At 40.0% G+C, this 16,742-nt stretch overlaps 1 protein-coding gene across 14 annotated transcripts in view; it reads left to right on the top strand.

Annotated features, from left to right (window-relative positions):
• AKAP19 (A-kinase anchoring protein 19) overlaps positions 1-16,742 on the top strand; it is a 120,458-nt gene that overhangs the window by 76,162 nt on the left and 27,554 nt on the right. The window contains exons 1-2 of one of the 14 annotated variants that reach the window (XM_077154471.1): positions 4,373-4,424; positions 5,405-5,547. The exons of 10 other annotated variants lie outside the window; for them this stretch is intronic. The gene's annotated coding sequence lies outside the window, so the exon portion shown is untranslated. Of the gene's footprint in view, positions 1-4,372; positions 4,425-4,718; positions 4,759-5,052; positions 5,333-5,404; positions 5,548-16,096; positions 16,366-16,742 lie in introns of those variants that run through there. 3 more of the 14 variants (XM_077154470.1, XM_077154467.1, XM_077154466.1) reach the window with 3 other exon arrangements.

Consider the following 16,742-nt stretch of genomic DNA (forward strand, 5'->3'; position numbering starts at 1 on the left):
TTTTTTAGAACGTTTCCTAGTGTGAGTTGCCAGGCATTTGATTATTTCTGGAGAACCAGAATGGGCCTGGAGAAGCCTGACAAATGTGAATAAAAGAAATCCTGTGAACATTGTGAATTTGGCTAATCCCACTGTATTGTTGGGAGTGGTTGAGATGGGAACATTTATGTTGTATATATATTTCCACATTAAAAAAATAAAAAGAGCAACTAAAGAGACAATAACAAATAACTGCAGTACCTGATAGTGGACAGGATCTAATAATGGAGGAGAAAATCCCAAAAGGACATTATTGTGACACAAAATGACATATAGACTAAAAGTTTTATATCAGTGTTAAAGTTCCTGAACTTGATACCTGTACTTAAGGAAATTAAATAAGTAAGTAGGTAATCTCATGATGTATACAACCTACTCTCAAATGTTTAGGAAATTGTTAAATAGTTAAATATAGATGATACATAGATACATAATAGATAGAATGATGTAGCCAATGTTACAAAATATTAAAACTGGGTATGTTAGAGGTTGTCTGTATTATTTTTCGTAACTGTCGTGTAAGATTGAAATTATTTCAAAATAAAAGGTTAAGGGGAAATAATAGAGATCCTGGGAGAAAAAGTTAAAGAAAACTTTTCCCAGGAAAAAGATTTGAGGAGTGATTTGATTCTTGACTTCCATATGAGGAGATAATGTTAATCACTTTCTTTTCAGGGACCTAAGGAGTATAACTAGAAGGGTCTAAAGTACAGCTTGAAATTTTCATTTGGGGCATAAGCCCTTTTAAACACATCATGAGAAATGTTAAAATATAAGGAAGGGAAACACTTATTCTTGTTAAGTTTAACATTTTTACCTATATGGTTGATCATACACTCTGATGATTTGCTCTTTGATTCTGGCAAAATTTCAAATAAGTAGAGGTCTTTCCCAGCAATGTGATTAAGACTTACAACAAGGTTCTGAAGCCTGTTGTGGTATAGTAACAACTGGGTGTAGTACAAAGGGTGTAAAGGAGCAAAGGATAATATGCCATTTTCATACCTACAGCTAGTTCTTCATCCCAAAAATATGTTGTGTTTGTGCCACAGAAAATGTTAAAAGAATCAATATGCCATTTCTGCTTCTGAATTTTTAAAACATTGTATCCTAAAACCCTATAATAGGTTTTACATGAAAACGTGTCTGTAGTCTACTCAGAGAAGATATTGGGGTCTCTCAGACAAATGTAAATGAAATCTTAACATATAAAAGACAATTTCACTTTTGGAGAGAAGATTTCAGCCTGAATATATTTTTTTTTAAAAAGCACATAACACAGAAAACCTGGAGCAGTGAAAAACACTTATGAAAAATAGATATGTTTCTCAATAACCACGAAAAGGTTCTTTTTCTAGAAAAGTGGATTAATTATAGGAGAAATAAGGAGATGGAATCTTAATTTTTATGTACATAAAATTATTTTGTTCTCTACCTTAATGTGGCTTAATTATTTAAAAAGTGAAAACGTGTTTTCTCATACATCATACCTATATGCTATTATATCAGGGTTCACATCCCCACCATATTTTGTTTTGTCTCCTATTTAAATTTTCCTCAACCTGCCCAGATGGTTTTGACTTCTTTTTTGTGACCTGCAATATTTTAAGTGAGTATATGTAGTGGGGGAGAGGAATACTTTTCTATTTCTTGTAATTGTTTTCTATGACTTCCCATCATTTCACTTCTGAGAGTTCTTTTAGAGAGGAGATTCCTTCTGCCTGGCAGGCATATCCTCCCTTGCTTCTTCCACAAGTGTAAGCCTGGACTGGTATGCCTGAAACAGAAACGGAAGTTACAGGTATTCAATATTTACATAGGGAAATCAGTGGGAAGAGAGTCTGCTACCTACATCTCTCTGATCTGTCTGTCTGAAGTTGAGTGGAAGTTTAAGGAGGCTGGGTTTGAAAGGGGATTTGTCTCTGAGGGATAGGGCAGGGAAGTGACTTAATTCTATTAACTGCAAGTTTACTAGATGGCATGCAATTCTCAAACCAGTTCAATTCCTCTTTCCTGTCAACAGCATGGACTCCAGGGTTAGGTTGTGTTCACATTTCTACTCAGTCTCTCACTACTTATAATCCTGAATGTATTAATCTCTTTGTGCCTTCGTTTCCTTAACTGTAAAATGGAGAATGGTCTAACCTACGCCTTAAGAGTTTTGGCATATTCAGGAGTGTGCAAAGTGTTTAGCATGCATGGTGCCTGGTATAAGAGTTCAAAATTGCTATTGTTTTATCATTACAGTTTTTATTATCTTTACTTTCCATGCACTTTTGGCAAAAAAAAAACCCCATTAAGCCTTGTTATAACCCAGGCACCCTCACCCTCACCAGGTGAGCGTGAGTTTAACACTTTCTGGGGATGTTTAATCCCCGGGGGGGGTGGGGGTGGGGGGGTGGGGTCCTTCCTCCTTTCACTCCATTTCCCAGCATCAAAATCAAAAAAAAGCATTTTTCCCAGATGCTTTCAAAATCTGGGAAAAATCTGGAGAAGCTTTTAAAAACTGGGAAAGGGAGTGTCAGTCCCACCACTAGCAGTTACGGAAGGTTCAGGGATCCTGGACCCCCTCCTCCCATTCTTTTTCAAGCCTGGAAGGTGGAAATGCTGGGCCCTGACTCCCAGTTACAGGCTGGGGTAGCTGCGAGGAAAGTCTCAGCCGCAGAGGGCATCGTGTTTGCCAGAGGCATTTTCCCTTCCGGTCTTAGGATAGCATCATCTTGGTCAGAAGCAAGGCCAGCTGCAGTCCTAGGAGAGGCCGAGGTCCCCTGCTCATTTCTGACTTTTCTTCAGGCAAGAGGCAGATCGTCCCTCTAAGACGCCCCCCTGGGAGTGTGTGTAGGATCTGCGGCTGCCTTAGGCCTGAGTGGGCCGAGCCGCCTTTGAAGGGCTAGATGAGCACCCCCCCCCACCCCCCCCACCCCCGCCCAGCAGTAGCAGCACCCGTGGGCCTCTAGGACTGGTTCTGACGCGATTGCAGGAAATAGCTGCCCTGTGGTTGCAGGAGCCCTGTGTGTGCCTCGAGGGTCTCTGGGTGAGCCCCAGACCTGTGATTCCTGGCGCAGCTCTCCAGCCTGTACCCGTGTTGTCACTTGGCAAAGGCCCTGGCCCTCGTTGGGCGGAGATCGTGGAGGGAGGCATCAGCCTGAGTCTGGCTAATTTCGCGGAGGGAGGTCCTGACCAAGAGGCTCCGGCCACGGTCTAGGCAAGATGCAGGGAGGTCCCAGGCGGAATGTGGCCCAAGCTGCTGCGGGAGTCAAAGGTGTCGACCACCAAGAGGGATCGGGGCCCAGTAGAGGGACTCGAGGTGTGTTAGGCCTTGTTACCCCTGTCACCTGCTTCATACTTTAGAGGAAAGCGGCAGATAGAAACTGATACTTCTTTAAAATGATCCTGTATGGAATGAAGCAAACTAATGTAAGTGTACCTATGTTGTTTCTCCCCTGTTGCCACCAGACTGATTCCTCACACCTTTATATTTCCTTTTCTTCTGGTAACTAAGAAATTTTAAAAAACCACCATTCTAAGTTTCTCTTTTCTTGCCTTGGGCACGTCTACCGTGGACACTCATCTCTCAATGTGGAACTCAGAGTCTCTTTAGGATTATTATCCCAGCACTAGGGTGGTAGAACCTTAAAGCTGGGAAGGGAGAAGGCAAGCAAATGACACAAATTAGGGGAAGAATTGGGCCTAGAGGCGGAACCTGCATTTGATCAAAATTATTTAGTATAATATGCCTGAACTATGTAGAACTAAATATTGTTTATCTAGGTACAAATAGGATACATCAAAAATTGATATTTATTTAAATCAATAAATATATTCATAGTCTATGGTTGTCAGAATGTACCATTCCAGTTCTGTTAATGTGAAGAAAAATAATTACATTCCTGGGTTACTGTATTTGAATATTAAAGTTATCTTAATTTACGCATAGTAAAAAATAATGTTTGATTCATTTAAAATCTAAAAGATTCTTAGCTAAATTTTCTATAACGTTTCTTAACTCCTTTTCCATGTAGGTATATTCTTTACTGTGTAATACCATCAAAGAGCTAAAATTCATGTTAGTCTACAGACTGTGAGCCTTTGGGGTTCCAGTCTTTCTTTTTCAACTTTAGTTTTGTAACTGGATTCTAGTCCTCAGTGTTCTCATCTGTAAATGTGGAGTCAGTCCAGGTTATAACTAAGGTCACTTTAAGCACGAATTTTGCATTGACTCATCTATTGTAGAACATAACTAAAATAATGGCTCTTTTGTAATTCTCTTGGGGCTTTAACTATTGCTGGGAATCCTGCTGGATAGATGCAGGCATTACATGGAACGTGTGGGGAACTGAGTAATGGCTATGCTTTCAGGAGAATATACACTTAGAACAATACTCGTGAGTATTTTTGGATAGAGAAGTGCAAATTGGTGCATCTTTTAAAATGTTTAAGTACTTCAAGCGCTTTTTTTTCTCTCTGCATACTCACAGTGCGAGTTAGGAAAGGCAGAGACGCTGCAAAGTGTAGGGTTTGAGGTCAAAGCTGGTTTGGCTGTCCAGCCTGGGAAGGCCACGGTGTGGAGCTGGGAGGCCTGCTGCGTCCACCTGCACTCCAGGGTAGCGTGCCAGGGCCGCGAGCACCTGTTCGCAGCCTGCGCAGAGGCCTTCTTAGCCGGGTGGAGCTCAGCACAGTGGGGGTCAGTTGAGGAGTTTGGTTCCAGGGGCCAGACAAGTTAAGTGACTTGCTGCATTTGTTTTCATCCGGCGTTTTAGGGTACAGTTTCTCTTGGGGCGGCTGCAGCACTTTGGGTAGTGTATTGGGGGTGGGCGGGAGGGCGTTGGCCTTCAAAGACCCGTTTCACAGCCCGGCTCAGCCCCGGCCTCGACCCCGGCGCCTGTGGAAGTGCCGGTGGCTCCGCCCGGCGCTCGCGTGCTGCTCGCGGAGGGCGCGCCCCTCGGCTGCCACCTGCGGGGCCTGGCGGGCTGGGTGCGGGGCGCGAACCCGCGCGGCGGGAGGAGGGGCTCCGAGCGTAGTGAAGGACGCCCAGTCCTCTAAACGCTGGCACTTGACTGAGCCGGGCACTGGCGAGAAGGCGGCGCTTTGCCCCTTCAGGCCCTCGGCTCCCCCGGGGTCCTGACGCCAGCAGGTTCCCTGCCCGAGCAGCGCCAGCTCCTGGAGCTTCGGGGACCTCCCAGAGCATGAAGCCCGCCGCTCGCGCTGTGCTTCCTTGGCCCCCACGGCGGTCCGGACGTGCCAGAGACGCGCGGCTGCCCGGCGCTGTGTTGTGTGAGTGAACATCTGGAAGGTAGGAACTCGATGTGTGTGTGCCAGTCGGGCTTTGCTAATCAGCTTTTCCCTTTTGATTTTTCAATGACAGAAACCCATGGGTTATAGGAGGTTTTAATTGAACCAGACCTTTCTCGGCCAGCTGCCTTGGATCAACCCTCTTACCCATGTCTCCTACTTGAGGAAAGTTAACCCCCGCCCTCTTCCATCTTGTTCCGAGTCCCCAAATTAAAGGTATTTATTATGAGTTGCAGTTTTTCCCACGTTTTCCTTCCTACCTGCGAAATGAATGTAGATTCCTAGGTAAAAGACCGGCCCGTGAACATTTTATTTCTATGCCAAGATGTCAGGCTTGTGGCTATGAATGGCATATAATGAACAAAATTCGAACAAAATTCTAGATTTTGTGCTTTTTTTTTTTTTTTTTTTGCTGTGGGAGACAGAATCTTGAGGTGAATTATGATAAAACAGGAAATAAGTAGAGTAGATAGGGAAGATCCTTCAGCCATTAGGGAAGAAAATCTGAAAAGGAAAACAGAACAACTGGAGTTGTTTTTCTTACGTTTCCCCTCCACCATCAAGCCCCCCCCCCCCCCCAATTCTTTATGGAAGTAGCTTATGGTAAAATTGTAGAGGAGTAAATGTTCTTATCAAAGACTCCTATCTTTTTAAGATCTGGTGTGTATGGTGTTTATCTTAGGGGAAATTCCAGTTAAGGATTCGGAAGAATAAGGAATCTCCTTTTTTTATGACAAAGTAAAAACAGATCAAGATCAACAGTTGGCTGTTCTTTCTTTCCTTTGGATGGGGTTGTTTTCAAATATCTGATAGAGTTATTATATGTAGATGGGAAATAATATTATTTAGGTTTTCTGCTTAACATATTCAAGCAGTATGGTCTGGAAAAAAATGCTTCAGTTTTTTACTTTCATGTTTTGCCATCAAACAAAAATTAACATTTTTAGGCCCACAGTTTTTATCATTTTTTTGTGTGTGAAATATATATACAAAACAATAACTTTCAAAGTATAGTTTAACATACAGTTATAGAATAGAAGTTTGGTGTGGGTTACAGTTCTACAATTTCAGGTTTTTCCTTATAGCTGTTCCAAAACCCTGGAGACTAAAAGAAATATCAATATAATAATTCAGCAGTAATTACTCATTTGTTAAATCCTACCTTCTCTGTTATAACTTCACTTTCTCCTTTGATCCTTCTCACAATCTTCAGGGATATTAGGATGCCTGTCTAACTTTTTCATTTGAAAAGGGGTGTCGACAATACATGATATGGGGATGGAATTAGTTGATGTTCTTGAAGAGGCTGGCCCTTCTGAATTTCAGAACTTATCGGGCCTAGGAACCATCTGTAGGTTATCAGTTTCTAGAAAGTAAACCTTAGTGCATGAAACTTTTGTAGAATCTCAGATAGAGCCCTAGGTGTTCTTTAGGGTTAACAGGAATGATGCTAGTTGGGGTTTGGCAAATCATGGCAATTAGCAATGTCTACTGAGGCATACATAATAGTTGCTTCCAGAATAGCCTTTCGACTTCACTTGAACTGTCTTAGCCACTGATACCTTACCTTGTTACATTTATTTTCCCCCCCTTTAGCCAGGAAGGTGTTGTTGATCCCATGGTGCCAGGACCAAGCTCATTCCTGGGAGCCCTGCCCATGCTGTCAGGAAGCCTCTCACCCCTGGATGTTATATCCCATGTACGGAAGAGGGCAATGATTTTCCTTGCAGAGTTGGGCTTAGAAAGAGAGAGGCCATGTTGGAGCAACAAAAGAAGTCCTCTGGAAGTAACTCCCAGGCCCAATCATCCTTAGGCTTAGCTTCTCTGCTACAGTAACAAGTTCCACAGGAGCAAGCCCCAAGATCAAGGGCTTGGCTTATTAACTGCCAACAGTTTTTAATTATCTGCTGAACATACCCTGGGATGTATCCAGGTATTACATTACGCTATACAGATTTATAAGCCCTTGTTGCCATTCTGGGCTCCAAGTGTTTCGGTTCCTTAAATGAACTATCCAGGGAGGTTGATTTAGATTGTGTGTTACAGAAAATTTAGGTTTTGGACAAAATAAACCTCTCTTCCTTTGGTCTTATACAGTAAGTGAAGCTCTATAATACAGACAATATCATCCTTTGCCCTATATTTTAATTTACCTTAGTCCCAGTCTGATAAGCTTCATTCTTATCTCTAATTGAAGCCGGATCTCTTTTTCAGTGTCTTTAAACAGTTGTATGTAAAAATGCTGATTTTCAGAGCTGCAGAACTCCACCTCTGAGTTTAAGGTGTTATACAGTTATTCAAAGTTCCGGGGAAATACAAGGTTGTACACATAGAACACAGCATCTCAGAATCTAGAAATACACTTACAACTCCAGACTAAATGTGACTGCCAAAGAGCTTACAATGTAGTCCCAGTTTTCTTGTAAGTATATTCTGTAAGAGACCATACAATATTTGTTCTTTTGTTTGTGGCTTATTTTACATATCATAATGTCCCCAAGGTCTGTTCACATCATTGCATGCCTCATGATATTGTTCCTTTCTATAGCCACCCGATGGTCCATCATTTGTAAACACCCCAGTCTGCCTTTCTGCTTCTCAGTCAGTGTACGCTTCCGTCACTTTCAATCACTGGGCATCATGGATAATGTTCAAAGTCAAGAATCCATGTCTTACAGTATCCTCATTTAGTTGTACAATCATCAACACTCTCAACTTTAGACAATTTTCATTAATCCAAAGAGAAAAATAACAGATAAACACACCCTCACTAAATAGCAAATCTAAACTTCCCCTTAACTCTTGTCTCACGCTCACCCCCTAATTTTTTGCCCTTGGTAATGCTGTGGTACAGTTGATGTCTTCTTGTTAACTATAGGCGATAGCATGCAATAGTAGTTTTACCCCTACACCCCTCTATTATTGACTCTTTGTGCAAGATTCATACCTTTGAAGTAGTTCATGCAAGAACTTATTTATATTTGTAGTGTTAATCAGTAGGATACATAGCTTTATACAATCCCTTTCAATCATATTCACCTTCAATATGGCAATATTACTGATAAACCCACTAATGAACTACTATCACTTCTATACATTCCCATACATTTAAATTTAACCTCATTCAGCAACCGTTCATCTATCCCTAGCTTCTATCTCTTGTTCCCCTACAGTCTACATTACAAGCCTCTGAGTTTACCTTGAATAGGATCATATTAGTGAAATCATACAGTATCTTCCCTTTTGTGTCTGACATTTTTCACTCAGCATTATGTTCTCAAGATTCATCCATGTTGTCATATGCTTCAGGACCTCATTTTTTCTTACTGCTGCATAATATTCCATTGAATGTATATACCACATTTTGTTTATCCACTCAACTGTTGATGGGTACTTGGATTGTTACTCATCTTTTGGCCATTGTGAATAATACCACTATAAACATCGACGTGAAAATGTCTGTTCATGTCACTGCTTTCAGTTTTTCTGGGAATGTACTGAGTAGTGGTATTGCTGGGTCGTAGGGAAACTCAATATTTAGTTTTCTGAAGAATGGCCAAACTGTCTTCTACAGTGGCTGTACCATTATACATTCCCACCAGCAGTGAATAAGTGTTCATTTCTCCACATCCTCTCCCACATTTGTAATTTCCTGTTTAATAGCAGCCATTTTTATGTGTGTGAGATGATATCTCATTATACTATTGATTTATATTTCTCTTATAGCTAATAAAGAGGAGCATTTCTTCATGTGCTTTTTAACCATTTGTATCTGCTCTGCAGAAAATTGGCTAGTCATATGTTTTGCCCATTTTTTAATTGGGTTGTTTGTTCTTTTGTTGTTGTGTTACATGATTTCTTTTTTTGTTTGTTTTTTGTGTTTACTATTTTTTCATTTAATTTTATTTTTTAAAATTTTGTAGTAATTTTAAAAAATTACAAGAAACAAACATTCCCAACACATACACTCAGTAATTCACAATATCATCACATAGTTGCATATTCATCATCATGATCATTTCCCAGAACATTAGCATCAATTCAGAAAAAGAAATAAAAAGACAACAGAAAAATATAACAAACACACACAAAAAAATCAGGCCATACCCCTTACTGATCCCTTTCATTGATCAGTAGCATTTCAAACTAAATCTATTTTAACATTTGTTCCCCCTATTATTTATTTTTGTTCCATATGTTCCTCTCATCTTTTGACAAGGTGGATAAGAGGAGCATCAGACACAAGGTTTTCACAATCACAGTCACATTGTGAAAGCTATATCATTATACAATCATCATCAAGAAACATGGCTACTGGAACATAGCTCTACATTTTCAGGCAGTTCCCTCCAGCCTCTCCATTACATCTCAGATAACAAGGTGATATCTACTTAATGCATAAGAATAACCTCCAGGATAACCTCTCACTCTGTTTGGAATCTCTCAGCCATTGACACTTTGTCTCATTTCACTCTTCCCCCTTTTGGTCCAGAAAATTTTCTTAATCCCTTAATGCTGGGTCTCAGCTCATTCTAGAGTTTTTCTCAGTCCCTTAATACTGAATCTCAGCTCATCCTGGGATTTCTGTCCCAAGCTGCCAGGAAGATCCACACCCCCAGGAGTCATGTCCCACATAGACAGGGGGAGGGTGGTGAGTCTGCTTGCTGTGTTGGCTGGAGAGAGAGGCCACATCTGAGCGACAAAAGAGGTTCTCTTGGGGGTGACTCTTAGGCTTAATTTTAAGTAGGCTTGACCTATCCCCTGTGGGTTTAAGTTTCATATAAACAAACCCCAAGACTGAGGGCTCAGCCTATAGCTTTCGTTGTCTACACTGCTTGTGAGAATATCAAGAATTCAACTTGGGGAAGTTGAGTTTTCCCCCGTTCTCACAATTCCTCGAAGGGGACTTTGCAAATACTTTTCCACTCGCTGATCAAATCACTCTGGGATTCATCAGGGCATCACCTGGACAAACCAACAAAATCTCATGTCCTATACAAAGTTCCATGTACTTAAGGTGTTCAATCAACTATCTACATAGGTTATATTAGGAGATGCACTAGTCAAAGTATAGATTTGTACCAAATAAACATTTTTTGCTTCAGTCTCACACATTAGTTGAAATTTTAAAATATTAAGTACCATCTATTTTCGGCACACTGCAATAATGACATTCTTTTGTTCTTCCTCATGCAAAAACATTTTTAAAATTTGTACATTTAGTCACTATCATTAATACACTCTAGGCATTCCTAGATTACACCATCTCAATCTTTATCGTCTGTCTTTCTTTGTAATTTCATTTATGCCCCAGCCCTCCTCCCTCTGTCATTCTCATATGCAGTTTCATTCAGTGTTTTAACATAATTGCATTACAGTTAGGTAATATTGTGCTGTCCATTTCTGAGTTTTTATATTCAGTCCTGTTGTACAATCTGTATCCCTTCAGCTCCAATTACCCAATATCTTCCCCTATTTCTATCTCCTGATGTTCTCTGTTACCAAGGAAATATTCCAAGTTTATTCACTAATGTCAGTTCATATCAGTGAGACCATACAGTATTTGTCCTTTTGTTTCTGGCTAATCACACTGAGCATAATGTCCTTAAGGTCCATTCATGTTGTTATATACTTCGTGACTTTATCCTGTCTTACAGCTGCATAATATTCCATTTTATGTAAATGTCACAGTTTGTTTAGCCAACTGTCTGTTGATGGACATTTTGGCTGTTTCCATCTCTTGGTAATTGTTAACAATGCTGCTATAAATATTGGTGTGTAAATGTCCATTTGTGTCCTTGGCCTTGTGTCCTTTGAGTAGAGAAAGCGTATAGATGGGTCCTGTTTTTTAATCCATTCTTCCAGACTATGGCTTTTGATTGGAGAGTTTAATCCATTAACATTCAGTGTTATTACTGCATGGGTAGTACTTTCTTCTACTATTTTGCCTTCTGGATTTTATATGTCATATCTAATTTTCCTTATTTTTACCTTTACTCATAGTCTTCCTTTCTACACTCTTCTCCATACCTCTCTCTTCTGTCTTCGTATCTGTCTCTAGTGCTCCCTTTAGTATTTCTTGCAGAGCTGGTCTCTTGGTCACAAATTCTCTCAGTGATTTTTTGTCTGAAAATGTTTTAATTTCTCCCTCATTTTTGAAGGACAGTTTTGCTGGATATAGAATTCTTGGTTGGCAGTTTTTCTCTTTTAATAATTTAAATATAATATCCCACTGTCTTCTCGCCTCCATGGTTTCTGCTGAGAGATCTGCGCATAGTCCTATTGGGCTTCCCTTGTATGTGATGGATTGCTTTTCTCTTGCTGCTTTCAAGATCCTCTCTTTCTCTTTGACCTCTGACATTCTGATTATTAAATGTCTTGGAGTATATCTATTTGGATCTGTTCTCTTTGGGGTATGCTGCACTTCTTGATCTGTAATTTTAAGTCTTTCATAAGAGTTGGGAAATTTTCAGTGATAATTTCCTCCATTAGTTTTTCTCCTCCTTTTCCCTTCTCTTCTCCTTCTGGGACACCCACAACACGTAAATTCATGCGCTTCATATTGTCTTTCAATTCCCTGAGTCCCTGCTCATATTTTTCCATTTTTTTCCCTATAGTTTCTGTTTCTTGTCGAATTTCAGATGTTCCATCCTCCAGTTCAGAAATCCTATGTTCTGTCTCTCGAAATCTACCATTGTAGGTTTCCATTGTTTTTTTCATCTCTTCTACTGTGTCTTTCATTCTCATAAGTTCTGTGATTTTTTTTTTCAGACTTTCAGTTTCTTCTTTTTGTTCTTTCCTTGCCTTCTTTATATCCTCCCTCAATTCATTGACTTGGTTTTTGATGAGGTTTTCCATGTCTGTTTGTACATTCTGAATTAATTGTTTCAGCTCCTGTATGTCATTTGAATTGTTGGTTTGTTCCTTTGACTGGGCCATATCTTCAATTTTCCTAGTGTGATTTGTTATTTTTTGCTGGTATCTAGGCATTTAATTACTTTAATTAGTTTATTCTGGAGATTGCTTTCACTTCTTTTACCTAGGGTTTTCTTGCTGGATGAATTTGTTGTCTATCTGTTCTTTGACATTCCATTCAGCTTTATCTAGACCTTTAGCTTAAGTTTTGTTTAACAGAGGAGAATTTTTCAGTTCTGGTTTTCTTGTTTCTTGCCCTGCTTATGTGGTGCCTTTCCCCCACACACACTTAGGAGGGTCTACTTAGATATTATAGACCCCAGCTGGATTTTTCCAGACCAAACTGGCCTCCTATCAGGAGGAAAGAGTCACCTATGTCAGTTTTCCCTGAGCGTGAGACCCAGCAGGTTGAAAGACTTTCCTGTGAAGTCTCTGGGCTCTGTTTTTCTTATCCTGCCCTGTGTGTGGCACTTGTCTGACTGCAGGTCCCACCAGCATAAGATGATGCAGTACCTTTAACTTTGGCAGACTCTTCCTGCTGGGGGCGTGGTGGAGACAGAGGAGAGGTTGTAGGCTGGTTTTAATGGCTTCAAATTACCAAGCCCTGGTGTCTGAATTCCTTGATGGAGGGATTCCACCTGGGTGGGGCTTCACCCCTCCCCTGGGGAAGGCACAAGCTCTAGATAATCCCCCAAAAGAGCTCACTTCTGCCTATGCCTGGGGCAGTTGCAGCCTGAAAAGTCCTGCCACTGTATCCAGAGGCAGTCAAGCCTTTGTAGATATACAGCCACAGAAACCTCTGTTTCCTTCTTTTTTTTTCCCCCCTTTTTCTGTCAGTCCTGCCCCCTTGGCGCCGGGGCAAAAATGAGCAACCTCCACTTTGATCAGGTTCACCTAAGCTGGGGGCCTATTTTTAGTAGTCAGAATTTGTTAATTAGTTCCACAATTGGTGTTTGATTGTGCCCAGTCTCTGCTGCTGGTAAAGTCCTTACTTTCCCCTCTGGGAAGCAGCCTGTGGGGGAGGGGTGCTGGCTACCACAGCTTTGGGAACTCACGGTTCTGAGGGGTGCTTGCAGCTGGTCCAGCTGGTCCAGACTGGGTACGCTGTGTGTCCGGTCACTATCGTGGCTCCGGGAGCTGTTCTGTACTGTTTCTGGTTATTTAGTAGTGTTCTGAAGCACGAACTAAAATGCACACGTTGTTAAGCCGCCGTCTTGACTCGGAAGTCTTACATGATTTCTTTATTGCATACAGGATATCAACTTTTATCCAATATGTGGTTCCCAAATATTTTCTCTGATTGAGTTGGCTGCCTTTTTACCTTTTTAAGAAAGTCCTTTGAGGCACAGAAGGATATCTGGAGGAGTTTCCATTTATTTATTTATTTTTTTTATTGCTTATGCCTTGGGTTTAAAGTTTAACAAACTACTTCCTATTACTAGGTCTTGAAGATGTTTCCCTATACTTTCTTCTAGGAGTTTTATGGTACTGGCTCTTATATTTAGGTCTTTGATCCACTTTGAGTTAATTTTTGTGCAGGGTGTAATGTAGAGGTCCTGTTTCATTCTGTTGGCTATGATATCCAGTTTTCCCATGCCCATTTATTGAAAAGACTGTTCTGTCCCATCTCAGTGGATTTGGGAACCTTGTTGAAGATCAATGGTCCATAAATTTGGTGGTCTATCGCCACACTCTTGATTCATTTCCATTGGTCAGTACCAATGGGATGGTATTCCAACACAATTTTGACCACTGTGACTTCATAGTAAGCTTTAAAGTCAAAAAGTGTTAGTCCTCCTACTTCAGTCTTCTTTTTTAGGATATGTTTAGCTATTCAAGGTCCCTTTCCCTTCCAAATAAATTTATGACTAGCTTTTCCAAGTCTCCAAAGTAGATTGTTAGAATTTTGATCGGTATTGCTTTGAATCTGTAGATCAGTTGGGTAGAATTGACATCTTAACCTTCCTGTCCCCTGAGCATGGAATGTCTTTGCACCTATTTAGATCTTCTTTGATTTCTTTTAACAATGTTTTGTAGTTTTGTGCACAGGTCCTTTACATCCCTGGTTAAGTTTATTCCTAGATATTTGACTCTTTAATTATTATTTTGAATGGAATTTTTTCCTTAAGTATCTCCTCAGTTAGGTCATTACTTGGGTATAGAAACATTACTGATTTTTGTACATTAACCCTGTATCCCACCACTTTGCTGAATTTATTAGCTCAAATAGCTTTGTCATATATTTCTCAGTATTTTTCTAGGTATAGGATCATATCATCTGCAAATAATGAAAGTTTTATTTCTTCCTTTCCTATTTGGTTGCCTTTCATTTCTTTCTCCTGCCTAATTGCTCTAGCTGGAACTTCTAGTACAATGTTGAATAATAACGGTGACAATGAGCATCCTTGTCTCATTCTTGATCTTAGGCGGAATGCTTTCAATCTCTGATCATTAAGTATGATGCTGGCTATGGGTTTTTCATATATGCCATTTATGATATTGAGGAAATTTCCTTTGACTCCTGCATTTTCAAGTGTTTTTTATCAGAAAAGGATGCTGAATTTTGTCGAATGCTTTTTCAGCATCAATCAAGATTTTTTTCCCTTTCAATTTGTTAATGTGCTGTATTACGTTGGTTGAACCACCCTGCATTCCTGGTTTAAACCCCACGTGGTTGTGATGTATAATTCTTTTAATCTGTCATAGGATTTGATTTGCTAGTATTTTATTGAGAATTTTTACATCTATGTTCATTAGGGAGATTTGTCTATAGTTTTCCTTTCTTGTAGCATCTTTAACTGGTTTTGATATTAGCTAAATAAAATAAGTAAGGTGGTGTTCCTTTTTCCTAATTTTTTTTAGAAGCGCTTGAGTAGGATTGGTGTTAGTTCTTTTTGAAGTGTTTAATAAAATTCCCTGGTAAAGCCATTTGGAACCTGAGCTTTTCTTTGTAGGAAGATTTTTAATGACTGACTGAATCTCTGTACTTGTAATTGGTCTGTAGAGTTCTTCTGTTTCTTCTCTAGTCAGTGTTGTTCATGTGTTTCTAGGAATTTGTGCCTTTCACCTAAATTGTTGAATTTGTTGGCATATAGTTGTTCATAGGCCCACAATTCATAGCGTAAGGGTACTTTAAAATCATAGACCGACTCCCAACCTATTTTAAGTTTTTTTTTTTTAGCTGGGCGGGCACTGGGAAGTGAACCCAGGTCTCCAGTGTGGCAGGCAAGAACTCTGCCACTGAGCCACCATTGTACCACCCCCGAGCCATTTTAATAACAGACCAGCCACATTTTGATTGAACATTTCAATGACAGGGAGCACACTGCTTTGAGGATTTCTTCTTTTCCATTAATGTTAGCAAGCTCTTGTTTACACTGAACTGCAACTGCTTTCTTGAACTGGTTTCTCTTAACCCTGCTTTTGCCAGTAGCCCTCCAACTTGTGAAATTTTATTCAGGATTTTTCTGCAGAGAAGCTCAAAAACTTTGATAAGTTTGGAAAAGGGTCCATGACCAAACATAGTTAAGAAATGAAAGGTCTGAAGTAATACAAAGTAAAATTTTTATCTTCTTTACTTGGAAGCCTTTCAGAGTCCTGAGCCTCAGTTTCCCCCTCTATAAAATGGGAATAATAATATACTCTATCTCATCTGGTGAGGATTAAATGAAATAATCTCTATAATGTACTTAGTTTAGTTACTGTTTCCATTTCTTGGTTGCTAAAACAAATACCATACAATGGGTTGGCTTAGCAACAGGAATTTATTTGTTCACGGTTGCCAAGGTTAGAAGGCTTGCCCTATCCTGGGATTGGTAGCTTTTGGCTGGCTGACAGTCTTGGGATTCCATGGCTTTTCTGTCACATGACAATGCATATGGTGGCATCTCTCCTCTTCCAGCTTCTGGCCATTCTCTGTGGCCTCTCTGTGTGTCCAATTTCCTTTGTTTATAACAACTTCAGCTGTATTGGATTAAGGCCCACACTCAATTGTGGACACTCTTAACAAATAACATCTTTATGGGTCCTATTTATACATGGATTCACACTCACAGGACCATGGGAACTGAACATGTCTTTTGTAGGAGGCATGATTTAATCCTCAGCAGTTGCCTAGAAGTAAGTGTTAGTTATCTTCAATAAATAATAATAGTGTTTATGTCTCACTCATTACCTAAGACCTTTCTCTGTGATAAAGACCCTTAGTCCAAATTTTAATTCAATAATTCAGTCGAACTTGAACAGTACAGAGTGCGTTGAGTTCCTATCTTCAAACGAAATTGCCTATTAAATTTATTTTTGTAGTAAATACACCAAAGTTGACTGAAAACCACAAGCATGCACATGTGCACATGCTGCAATTGAAGTTTTCTTGACTGAACATTGTTTCCTGTTGACTTGTATTACTTTAGCCTCTCTCCAATATCAGGCTTGTTAGATATGTTTTTCTCTTGATTGTGGCATTCATCATTTTAATTCTGTCTTATTTTGTTCCA

The sequence above is a fragment of the Tamandua tetradactyla genome, chromosome 3 (genome assembly GCF_023851605.1).
Source record: "Tamandua tetradactyla isolate mTamTet1 chromosome 3, mTamTet1.pri, whole genome shotgun sequence".
Classification (NCBI taxonomy): domain Eukaryota; kingdom Metazoa; phylum Chordata; class Mammalia; order Pilosa; family Myrmecophagidae; genus Tamandua; species Tamandua tetradactyla.